This window comes from Tasmannia lanceolata, unplaced genomic scaffold (genome assembly GCF_043159265.1).
Source record: "Tasmannia lanceolata isolate RefF3 unplaced genomic scaffold, GAP_Taslan_0.1 ptg000018l, whole genome shotgun sequence".
In the NCBI taxonomy this organism is placed as follows: Eukaryota; Viridiplantae; Streptophyta; class Magnoliopsida; order Canellales; family Winteraceae; genus Tasmannia; species Tasmannia lanceolata.
This window is the reverse complement of record NW_027518695.1, coordinates 69,970,772-69,984,135: the sequence shown is the minus strand read 5'-3', so window position 1 is coordinate 69,984,135 and position 13,364 is coordinate 69,970,772. Positions and strand designations below refer to the sequence as shown.

Here is a 13,364-nt window from a genome sequence, read left to right as displayed (position 1 = left end):
TCACAGATGCCATGTCACATATGACAGCAGCCACCTCATGAATGAAGACAAAATATGCTGAAAAGTGGGCCTCTGAATGAACTACCTAACCATAGTGAGCCTCCGATGATGTAATATAATGAACTACTCTCACCATAGTGGGTCTCACCTTTGACTCACATTAACCATTCATTAATTTGAAACACCATGCTTTGGGCTAAGGAAATATTAAAATAATTGAAAATGGCCAAACCAACTGCCAATACATCATATTCTTTGTTCAACTGGGATTATTAATTGCAGGTTCAATATTTATTCTTTTTCTTCTTCATCTCGATAAATTGTTATATTTAATCTAATTATATGGTAGAAAAAATTTTCTTCTTTATTTTTCGCTTACAATTACCCTATCCAAATACAAAACTCATTTTGCTCCAAACATTTTTGTTATTTAATCAGCTTTCAATCTTTACATCTTAATTTACGTCAATACCATGCATCGCACGGTTGGTCTCACTAGTGTGAGAATAAGGCACAAGGGCAAGTGACCCAAACCGTTCATCTTATGGGTTATTGGGAGATAATCCCTAGATATGGTCCCGTACCAATTGGACAATTTTATTAAGAGGACTCGGATTTCTGTTTAGATTGCAAGAAAAATATTTTTTAACAGAATTTTTTTTTCATGAGCCGGTTTTTTCCCACGCTCTCGAGCCGGCAGAGGATCACCACATCGGGTTATCTAAGAGTGTTAGGTTATCTGCGTTTCTTGCGAACTCAAGACCGTGATCCTGATTCCACAAGGAAGAGAAATTCAGAGTCGCCACCTAGGTTAGGGCCTTGGACCCATACATGTTCTTCCGATGAAAATAGGGTAAGTACCCAAGTTTCATTGGAGGAACAGTAAACCAAATGGGTTCTTTTGCTCTGGGCTTAGAACCTTGTAATTTTGCCCTGTTTGTTAAGACATGGTCCTTACAGATATCTGGGTAAGGGTTATGGTTACAATCGGGGAAGTTGTTAGACACCACTCTTGCCCGGATGAATCCGGTCTCTTGACTTAATTTGGCATTTTCGAAAAATTTAATCAGAAAAAGTTATCTTTTCTACTTTTATTTGGGTTAGGCTTAATTCCAATATGTAAACGGAATGAATTTACAAAAGAAATGAAAAGAAGCGGTCATTAACCTGATTCTGATCATATGCTGTGTATGAGTCCCGAAAGATCTCGTAGCTAACCACAATCAGGTTAACTAGTTTAAAGAAAGGCAAAGGGGTTTATATTACAGGATCTGAGGGCAATGGGAGCCGGAGATCCTATAGCGTCACCACCCCATACCTTACTTTGTAAAGAAAGTACAGAAAGCTAAGAAATGAAACAGAACGTAAAAGACAGTACAGAAAGTAAAAGAAAGATAAAAGGGTTTATATTACAAGATATGAGGGCAATGTGAGCCGGAGATCCTATAACGTCACAACCTCGTATCTTTCCTTGTAATGGAAATTCCGAAAGCTGGAAAATAAATGTAATTTTACTAGAGTCTGTACAGAAATCGACAGCATAACGGCGCTATTCTGAAAAAGGGGCTCCGAGTTTGACGAGATTTCGGCGGCGTAACGGCGCTATTTGGACAAAGGGGCTATGAGGTTGTCGAGAAATCAATGGCGTAACGGCGTTATTTGGAAAAAAGGACTCCAGAGTTGTCGAGATTTCAGCAGAACAACGATGCTATTATTGAAAAATAGGTCGTAGTTCTGCGAAATTCGATAGAATAATAGCGCTATTAGAAGGATGTCACTCCGAACCTTCTGAATTTCGACAGAAAGCCGACGCCTAATGTGAGCAACCGAAGTATTTTTCTACTTTCTCTCTTCTAAAAAGTAAAGAAACTAAAAGATTTTTGGAAAACCAAAAGGATTTGGGTGGTTGAAATCTCAGAGCAAAAACCCAGAGAGAGAGAGAGAGAGAGAGAGAGAGAGAGAGAGAGAGAGAGAGAGAGAGAGAGAGAGAGAGAGAGAAGAAAAAAGTAATTTGACTTGCTCATGGACAAAAAACCCGATGTGGTGATGTCGGACCTTCGGTTTATGATGTTGTCCCTCTAAATTAATTAGACATAATTCCCTTCTTAAATCATTGGACGAAAAAAATTTCCATAGAGATAATTTTCCAGAGTTATTTTCTTGTAATCCAACCAACACAGGAATTTCTTGGAAAAGTTAGAAATGAAAAATATTCCTAAAATTTCTTACTTTATTCTTACCCTATTTAATTTATTTTAGAGAGATTTTCAATTTATTTAATTCCTAAAATGATTTTTTTGTTGAAGGATTTTCTAAGAGAATATTGGAAGAAATAATATTTTGCTTATGTCCTAGTATTTTTCCTAAAATAATGGAAGGGAAATAAAAAAACGCTAAAACCGATTAAATGGGTTGGGGGATAAATTTGCCGATTAAATGGGTTAGGGGTAAATTTGCTATATTAGAATTTCTAATGGAGAAAATTGACGTAGATGAGTTTTAGGGACCTTTTAGCAAATATTTTCTAAAAATATGACTACTAAGATAATATGCTTTTCTTCGGGACTAATAAGTAATTATTTTGCCATGTAGGGACTAATCAGTAAAAATCCCTAAAACATTTAGAAAGCGCGAGAACCAATCACATTAAGAGCCCGATGATAAGTGATGGGGTATGAAAAGCAACGACCAATTAGCTGTCGACACTTGGCCCTTAAAGGGCCCACCACGAATTCATGCACTTGCCCAGGGGTAGTCTGGTAATTTGCCAAGAGCAGGTAAAACTAAACCCACAAAGGGGCCGACACCTGTCCTAGCGTAGGTAATTCAACCACCCCAGAGCTCTCTCTATAAAAGGCCTCCCAAGGTTCAAAGAGGGTAATAACTTCTGAACTACCACTTTTAAAGTTTTGGCTCTGCACTCCTGCTCATACTAACTTGAGTGTCGAAGGGCCCGTCCAAAGCAACGACTCCGGGTTGGTCTTCTGACCTCGTGCGTCCTTGTGCAGGGCTTAGCGCATCCAGTTCGGTACCTTGGGCCCACCAGATCAGTTCTTTCGTCACTGCCGTATCTGTTACCAATTTTAGGCATAACAATAAGCTCAGACATGCACGACGAACACGTGCTATGTTTGCTAATAAAACCTGTCACCAACATATCTCAACCCATTTATTTGTTAATTTAAATAATCTTATTAGTAACAAGTGTTTAACAATATAAATCCATTTCTAAATTATAAGAATCTGTGGTTAACATTAGGGAACCATTCTAGAGAATGGAAAAGGCCAAAAAAAAAAAAACTAGGAAGACAACATTTGGCAAGTCCCACGTGGCAAAAGTGAGCTTCGTGGCTGCTATCTTATGATCCATATATAGCAAATCCCATATAGTAAACATGCAAAAGTAAAAATAAATAGTGCCAGAATTGTCCTCTTCAAAATTCAATATCGGAATGAAATTGTGAATAAAATTACCTCATGAGAATTTAGTTAAGGTCCTTAAGACAAAATTAAATGCCCATAAACAAATTGAAGATGTAACTAGGTTCACGACAGTAGTTTTAGCTTGACGCGCATATGAAAGTTTTTAACCCAACTACATCTAGTCTTCTTCAGTCCTCAACCCTTAAGAAAACCACTTCCCACAACTAACATGGGAAAAAAAGTTTTAACACTAAAAAATATCCAAATTTTTTTTTTTTTTTTTTTTTTGCAACAAAAGACAAAATCCTTTAAATTTTTGAAATTTTTTCCAAAAGATTCACGCACTTTTAAAATCATACATGTGTTTGTATGAGAAAAATAATTATCTTTTAGGTTTTAATTAAAAAATATTTAACCCTGTTTACATTCTTTTCAGAGCGACCGGTGATAAAGATGTCATGTTGAAGATACTCTACTGAGGGATCTGCCACACCGATCTCCATATCTCCAAGAATGATTGGGGAAATTCCGTCTACCCTATTGTGCCAGGGTAATTATTGTTATTGCAAATGATTTTAAAAATATATTTAAGCATATTTATTTCATTTTTCTAATCATTAGAAAGATCTTGATTATGATCGATAAATAGATTATGAAGTTTTAAAAAATGTGTAACGATGTTTAAAATATGTGTAATTTAAAATAAATATCAATGGCCATTTCTTATGATTTGCTTCATTTAATTAATGAATGCATTTTTTTATTTGGGAGCTGATATTTTCACTATTTTCTTTGGCATTTTCCACCCTTTTTATTGCTGGGACAGAGACGCAGAGCATAGATAGCAAAACGCTATTTTAAATTGCATTTTCTGAAGAAATAAAAAGGACGTTTTATTGGTTTCCCGTTTAATATTGAGTTTTTTACAGTAAAAAAAACTCCATTTTGTTTTTTTTGAAGAAAATGTTTAAAACATGTTTAAAACTAGGAAAATGATATGGAGACATAGAGTACCACCTAAAACGGGACCTGCAATGAGAACATGCCACGTGTTAAAGAAAAATTTACCTTTTAACTATTTCCCTAACTGCTCAAGTCATTAGTGATGTTGTGGCATGAAACAATTTGTTCGGTCCCCTTTTAGGTCCTACTCTCGGTTTCCCTAGCATTACTCTTAAAACTATTAAAAGCGTTTTTGGCCTCCTTTCCAACTTTATCCTCGCTATATTTTGTAAATGATAAAATTTTTAAATGCAATTTTTTGTGTCTTGATTTTATTTTATTTTACTTTGTTTTCTTGATTTTTTTTTACTTTGTTCTTACAAGCGTTTTTGGCATATTAAACTTTAATTTTTTTCGTCCTGTTTTTTTTGTTGCCGCCGAATCAAGTTTTGGTAACTATGGGCTAGAGTGTCCTATCCCACACCACTTGACACTTGTACGACATGAACCCACTGCCACATGTGCAATGGGATCTATTGCCCTTGATCCCACCCTCATCGGATGACTCTAGACTTTTGATCAAGCATGATGAAAAGGATGTCCTAAATATGTCATTTAAGCCATTCACTTTCGCGTGCCTCTATCTTTGGGATGAAATCTTTGTTCGGCAACGTGACTGGGTTGCCTGCGAGGGACATCAGATCAATGGTACCAAATCAGGCCTGTACCGACTGGGTTGTCCTGCATGGGACATCCAATCAATGGTACCGATCACCAAGCCCATATGTCATGCAATGTGCATATGTGCTGGATGATCGGGACCATAGATCAACGGTCCTTATATCCCTAATCAGATCTCATGGATCCCATTCTCTTAACTTGATGGGATTTGGTCCACTTCACTAAATTAGGTACTTTCCATTTAGATGTTTTATTGGCTTGTAATACTTACAGTTTCGATTTCCAAAGAAAAAACAGATCCATGCTTTCCAAGGAAAAAAAATCGGCTTACGGCATTTACTGAATTTTTTTTTTCTCAGAAAGTTTTCTGTAAAATAGGATTTTCCAACGTTTGATAACTCATTTAATAGATATAAAATTTATAAAGTAAAAATTTTCATCACTGTAACTCATCCTTAGGTGTGTATTTTTTTCCTCAGATAAATTCATTAAGGTTGCAACTTGGGCCGGGTTTTACCTGAGCCCACATCATCCTGAACCAAAAATAACATGGGTCGGGTTTAGAATCTGCTCCTGGGTCGGGTTTCAGGTTGAAAAACCCAACCCAATCTCAAGTCAATTCAGGTTTAAACAAAAAAACCCGAAACATGAAACCTGACAAGAATTTTATAGGTATGCTATGATTTTCTGAGAAATTATCTGGTACCCAACCGTCAAGTCCCTTGTTGGTGGTACGTCGAAAGTACCACCCTTGATGTTTGATCCAACAGCAGACTCTTAAATAGTGGTCTGATGTTGGATCTAACATAAGGAGTGGTACCACCCACAAGGAACTTGCCGGTCGCGCACCATATAAAAACTCATGATTTTCTTAACCATCTCCTAAATAACATGCCAAATCATTTTCAAGTGTAGTGAAAAAAAAGCATCCCATCTTTAGGTGTGCATTTTTTTTCTTTGGATAAATTCATGCCAAAAAATTTCAAGGAATAAATTTTCTTTTTGGTAACACATTACTTATTAAAATTACAAAAGAAATGATAAATTCGTACCCCGTGGAGTATGCATATGCACCCCTTATTTGATGTCAAAAAAGGGTTAAAGTTGAGCACTCTTCATGTCAAATCATGGTATAAGGGGTGCGTATGCATAGTGCAGGGGGTGCGAATTCATCATTGCCCTTACAAAATCAAACATTGGAAAATTCAATGGCTAAGATGTTATCATAGGCATGAGATAGTAGGAGTAGTGACAGAGGTGGGGCAGAACATAACGAGACTCAAAGTCGGAGATAAGGCCGGCGTAGGGTGCATGGTCGGTGCCTGCCATTCGTGCACTAGCTGCGAATAGGGCTCGGAGAATTATTGTAGTAAGGTGATATTCACATACAATGCCCTTTACTATGATGGCACCCCAACATATGGCGGGTACTCTGATATTATTGTTATAGATGAGCCTTATGTGGTTCATTTCCCCGAAAATCTCCCCTAGACGCGGGTGCACCATTGTTGTGTGTGGGGATTACGGGCTATAGATGAAATGTCTTGGACTCAGTGAGTCGGGTATGCATTTGGGTGTGGTCGCACGCGGTGGACTCGGTCATGTTGCCGTGAAGATTGCCGAGACATTTGGAATGGAGGTTACTGTGATCAGCAGATCCCCTAGCAAGGCTAAGGCTAAGGAAGCAATTGAGCAACTCGGTGCTGACTCATTCTTGGTTAGTCGTGACCCGGCCCAGATTGAGGTAAAAAGGTTGTACTTTTAACATTATGGGTTTCGTTTTTTGGAGTCTTGATTTGAACATGTGATTATCTATTAGAAATGAATGACTCCTGGGGCGCGTTTGCCTACAATGAACTTTTTTTCATGATAAATCGGTGTCTCCAAATGGAGATGAGCGTGAAGTGGCTAAAAATTAAGAAACAAAAAACAGGAAACTAGTCTGTGATGATGAGAAGTGACAAAAAAATCAGGAAACAGTTGATCGGATTTTGAGTAGAGTTTGTTGTTTCCTGATTTTTAGCCCCATCTCACCACTTGGAGATGCTAGTATTCTAATTTTTAGCCATTTCACCCGCCCAACCCCTCTCTCATCACTTGGAGGTGCCAGTCTATCATTAAAAAAAATTCTTGGTAGCCAAACGTGCCCTAATTTCTGTATTTTCTTGGGAAATTGCATTTCTCCTTGGAATGTTTTTTCAAATATTTTGTTCCATGAAAAATCATTTTCCATAATTTTTTCCAAGATCCAAAGGCCCTAAGATCTGCTTGTTTTGGATTTTGAGAAACCATTGTGAATTCAAAACTGATTCTTGAACTCAATTAAACGTAACTTAGAGCCCAATCATAGCTTTGAATCTAAAAATAAGATATATTATTCAAAGTTTAATCAAAATTTAGAATTAAAATTGTTTGATATACAGACAGAGATTGAAGATCTGACAATGAACTTCAATGAAACTAGTGTTTATAAAAGCTATCCTAACTTGATCAAGCTATTGATTTGGCTCATAAACCCTTTCTTTCATTCATCAATAGGGCACTTTTCCGGGCCAGGCCTTGATTCAGTGACGGGAAGTGGAAGTCATAAGAAAGAGATGCTTCTCTTCGCACCTCAGATCAAGAGGAAAGGTGATTGGTCTAAGCGCCTCTCTTATTACTTTTTTGTATCCCCCTGTTCCTCGGATACGATTCAATCCTTCTACGGCCAAATCTTAATTTGTGAAAAGCCTTCGGTGGCTTCCTTATGAAAACATCAATTTGTATATGGGTATAGACGGTCTCTCTTTATTCTTCGTGATATTGACCGCATTTCTGATCAATATCCAAAACAAACAAAGCATGTCCTTAATTGGATAGCAAGAAAAAAAAATTTGATTGAAATTTTTGGGAGATGATTTTTTCACCCCCTGGTAGGATTATGCGCCCCGCTTTTAAAGTGAATTGTAGCAGACTTTAACGCTTTTGATGTTAAATCAAGTTAAAAGGGGGGCGGGGGTGAAAAAATCAACTCCCAAATTTTTTCATGGGAATTTTTTTTTCTTTACATGATTTAGCAGGACGTCTTAAATTTATGATTAATTTTGAGGGGGATATCATCATAAATTAAAGGTCCCTCTAAATAAAATTGAATAGGGTTGGTTTTCAGTTAGACTAATCTCAACTATTCACAGAGAAGTGAATGGGGCTGATCTCTAGCTGACGCACCTAGTGGAGCCAGGTGAAGTCCACTCTAGTTCAAATTATCTTTTCCAGTGCCTAAAATGTAGGAATTATTGGAAATATTTTTTCTTTCCAAACTTTTCCGAAACATCAAAGAGCTGTTTGGATCTATGGAAAAAATTTCTTGAGAAAAGCTTTTCTTAGAAAGTTTGTTTTCCAGCATTTGGTTAACTCATTTTCCATGTAACTTAATTTCTAGATAGCAAAATTTTCATATTTTATAGAAAAATTTCATTCCTGTGGCAACTCTTGAATCATTTTTCATGGAATACTTTTCAAGGATAACTTTTTCCAAAAAATTCTTTTCCCCAGAACATCCTCATGGAAATGGGTAAATTCCTTGAATGGAATTGATTAGGGCTGCAACAGGGTCGGGTTGGGCCGGGTTTTTCAAAACCTTAGCCCAACCCTGGATCCAATTATCTTGGCCCGGCCCACCCTGACCAGTCAGAGCCAAAAGACCTCAACCCAAGGCCTGCCCTGGAGGGCTCAGCGTGGCCTTTGCCCTGATTGGGTGGGGCTGGGCTGGCCCTGATTGACCCTAGTGCAAACACACTGTTGTCAATAATATAAAAGCGAAATTTTATAAGGTGTATGACTGCACAGTCCAGTGTTTTCAAAAGTACCGTACAACCCACTTCATAGGATGATCCAAACCGTTCATTTGTTGGGCCACAACATAAATAGATTGTGTTCCAAAATTCATTTCCATCAGATTATCCTAGCCATCCGATCTATAGAGTGGAGGGTTAGGATCATCCTATGAAGTGGGCCTTACAGTGCTGTTTTTGAAACACTAGACTATAGGGCCACACACCATATAAAATCTCTATAAAAGCTCCGGTTTATAGACCCATTACTACACGGGTTTTTATAGTGTAAGGTGTCCGGACCTAATGGCACTTATTTTTTCAAGAAAAATATAAAAAAGTAGTGGAGGCCACCTTATTCGAAGATACAAGCCATTTGCCACAATATAATTAGGGCATGGCCCTAAAATCATGTAAATAGGATGATCTTATGTTTTGTGGTTTGATAAGTATATACTGTAAAGTGTAAATAGGGCCGGTTGGGCCGGGTCAAGGGTAAAGTGTGAAAAGGGTCGGGTTGGCCCCACGTATCAACCCTAAGCCCGACCCGACCCTGAGTCAGGGCCTACAAAATAAACCCAAGCCTGCCCTCAGGGTTGGATTTTCCAACCCTGACCCTGTTCGGGCTCAAGGCGGGTCAGGGCTCACAGGATATTGACCGCATTTCTGTTTTTATTTAGAGTGACCTTTAGGCCCTGTTTGGATTGTAGGAAGTTTTTGAAAAGGAAAATTATTTCTAAAATTTTCTTCTTTTTTCTTACAGATGAAAAACGATAACTTGAACGAAAGCTTTTCAATTTTTATTTAGAGAGACATTCTTTATGTTGTATCCCTCTAAATTAGCAATAATTACATATTTTTCCTATAAATCATGGTAAGTAAAAAGTAACCCAAGAATTTTTTTTGTTACAAATGTTATTCTTGCAATCTAAACAGGGCCTGAATTTACCATTCAAAAAGAAAAAAAAAAACTACAGGGCCTAAATTTATAATGACATCCGTCTATATTAACTATATGATCTCTCTCTCAATTCTGGAAAAGAAAGGAAAAATTACTAGGAAACTTTTTCCACAAGAAATAGTTTTCCTGCAATCCAGGTAGGGCCTCTCTTTAATTAGGTTTAAGTCAAGATTAAAGAAGTGAGATTACTTGATTTTGAATTCACAGGTGGGAAGATTGTGGCGGTAAGTCTTATAGGCGGAATGAAAGAGACCCAAGAGATGATTGATTTTGCCGGCAAGCATAATATAACAGCAGATATAGTGCTTGTTCCAATGAATTACGCGAACACGGCCATGGAGCGGCTTGCCAAAGCTGACGTTAGATATCGGCTCGTAATAGATGTTTGGAGCATCTTGACGGCTTCATGAATAGCCCATTGAATCGGGGTCAACATGATCTAAAATTCACTGCTTTTCCTTTCAGTCAGTTCAGGAAGTCCAAAACTTGTTACAGAATAATTCTTCCCTTATTTTCACCGACACCACCCTTTGGTGTTTATGATTGTGTTTTAAGAATAAGGCTTCTTTTCGTACTTCTATAAATTGTTTACATATATTCTTAGGGAAATGATATATTGGCCCGGGCCACCTCCCCCTATCCTAGTGTATTTATGAGTTATGACTACTCCTTTTACACTACAAGGGGTAGCCCAGGGAAGAAAATGGGGCAAATATATAACTTTCATATTCTTATGTAGCCCATCGGCGAAATGCCTTTTGCGATGGACGCTAACGAATCCCTATAATCTTATTTGCATAAAAACTTATTGCAATACATAAAACTTTGTGATTGGTCCTTGCGGTTCTCTGCAGTCAAAGAATTTGATCGAGAGAGAGAGAGAGTAAATATACCATTAGTGAGTGGACGATTTCTCCTCTAACTTTTCCAGCGGATCCCTTTTGAGACTCTAGCCTGAGTAAAAAAACGCCCGAGGATTGTCTCCCCTCCCCTACTCTTCTACGTGATGGAAAGCCTCTGCTCTTAGACATGGAAAAGGGCACTTGCTCTCTTTTCTTCAAAGCAAAAACAAGAGAGATAGAGAGAGTGTGATTTTCAGTCATGAGAGAGTATGGGAAGAGGGAGCCTTGGGCTATTTATAATCAATATGAAGAAACTGGAAGCTTCTTGCTTTCTAAAATTAGCCTCTAATCTTAGCAAAGCTAAGCTCATCAAAACTGTAGAAGGCATGTTTCCTTCTACACCTTTTGCCAACTCAAGAATGTTGCCATGTTGAGAATGACACTTGGCCAAACTTTCCAAAGAATGGCTTATGCCCAGGTAACGCAGGGCGACGCAACGGATACCAAATAATGCTGGGGAAACTAAGGGATGTAGTTAAAACAATATCAAGAAGGGTGGTCTGTTGGAGAAACTAAGGGATGTAGTTATAGAAAATCAAGATCTTAAGAGTTAGGAATATGGATATGGGTAAATGGTTGAAGGAAACAGTAGGCTAACAGATGGGTAAGATGGGAGTAAGGCCAGGCTTCTGGTGGGTCGTAATCAAGCTAGGTAGCCGGTTAAATTGGTGAAAGCAAGGGCTGGTTCTAGGGGGCTGAATTTATTACAATTATGGGTTTCTTGTTGGGAAGGAGCAGCAATTGATCAATTATCATGGTGTAACAGATGAGAATTAGTAGTGGTAATTGAAGGGCAATAAAAAAAAGATAAGGATTTCTGGGTTGTAGATGGGCTGATCGAGGGTTCAATTTAGGGGCTGTTAGAACGTACCTAAGATTGATTTCCAGACTTGAGCGACAAGCAGTAGGTGGCTTGCTGAATGGCAACAATACAAGCAGCAGGTGGCTTGTCTTTGATGGGGCAAAACGAGGCAACAATTTGAAAGGCAAACAAAATATTATTCATAAAAGCTTTTCAAACGTTTACACAGAGTAGTGTATTTATAGACTTTGTAAAAGCTTCCTAATCTTACTCAAACAAGTAAAAAAAAACTTTCTAAAATTATAAAACTCTTAAACAATATCCAACGTCCTGAAATTTCTCTAACTCTAAACTAAAATTAGTCCAACTCAATCTTCTCCTACAATTTCTCAAAGATCAAATCCTACTCTAAAAAGAAGTCTCATACGACTAACTCTTAGAAAATTAAAATTCAAATAAAAAAGGCCTAATAAATCAAAGTTGATCTTGACCGTTGATCTTGTGATAGTGCGAGATGCACCTGCATCACCAGGCCACCTAAGAATGGAAACATTCTAACATTCTACCACTTGGCCGGCGTGGGCTTTCAGATTCTTATTCTTTTTGATCGGCATACTTTATGTGCAGCGTTTTTTCTTACTATTCCATTCAGTGAAGATAAAGGCAACGGATAATGTAATCATTGGATTAATTCTATCCAATAACCTCCTCATGGTCACAGAGCTAGTATCCCCACCAGCATGATTACAGTCAACCTTATGATCCACTTTATATCTTTTGTACGCACTTTGCTTGTTTTATAACTTCCATTTATGTGCACAAAACTAATAACGGAGCAACACATAGCATAAAATATTAGAATCAATCAAAACATATTGTGATCACTATTGTATGAACCTTTATATAAACTCCCACTATCCAAAGCCAGTATGCTTGTCCACCAACCTAAACGCATGCAACACGCTCTTTACCGAGCTCCGATGGCAAGCCTTTGGTGATGGAGTCTGCCAACATAAGTGCAATGCTTATGTGTTCCACAAAGATTTAAGATTGTAAGCCCAAGGGTACATCCCTCTCTTGTTTTGATGATCAACAAACCCAAATTTATGGTAGTTTGATAATGGCTTCTCTAGTGTTGTGATTTAGACAGGTTATATTCATATCAATACTGGAAGCAAGAAGAACAAGGGCTAGTCTTGGAGCAAGTCAAGTCTTGGTGGTCATCCTTCAAGCCATATGGTGTATCGAAGAATCAAGGGATCCATAAGCGCAAGAATGTATTTGAAGACTATCTCAAGACAAGGAGAAGATCATGCAAGCTCCCAAGAAGAATGAAGATCAAGAAGTCTCAAGGTTCATACTTTTAGAATGCATTGGAGTCCTCTTGGCATTTAATGTTTGCATGAGTTAGTGTTTTCAAAACTACTTAAAACCTATTTTTACAACTCATAAAAGGTATTTGAAAACACATGTACAAAGCCCAAAGACCATGGCCCAAAGTCCCTTGCACAAAATATTTAAAACCAAAATTTTAAAGCAGGGCCGATCGACCGGGCTAGGTCGGGCGACCGCGGGATGGTACCTGGAATTCCAGGACATCTCGAAATTCATCCACCCGATCGACTAGGTCATTCCGGGCGACCGCGGATTGGTTTTCTAGAAATTCAGAAAACATGCATGAAGGTCTTGCCGGGCAACCGCAATGAGCCGGTCTACCGCGGAATGGCTTTCAAGCAAAATATTTTTAAAACAGGTTGCCTTCGGCGGGCGACCACGGCGATTTGAATTTTGAAAATAAAAAAAAAGCGCCGATAATGGCGGGCGACCGCGGTGGCTCTGTC

At 38.1% G+C, this 13,364-nt stretch overlaps 1 pseudogene; it reads left to right on the top strand.

Annotated features, from left to right (window-relative positions):
* Positions 1-891: 891 nt before the first annotated feature.
* LOC143850669 (putative mannitol dehydrogenase) lies at positions 892-10,229 on the top strand (annotated as a pseudogene).
* Positions 10,230-13,364: the final 3,135 nt, after the last annotated feature.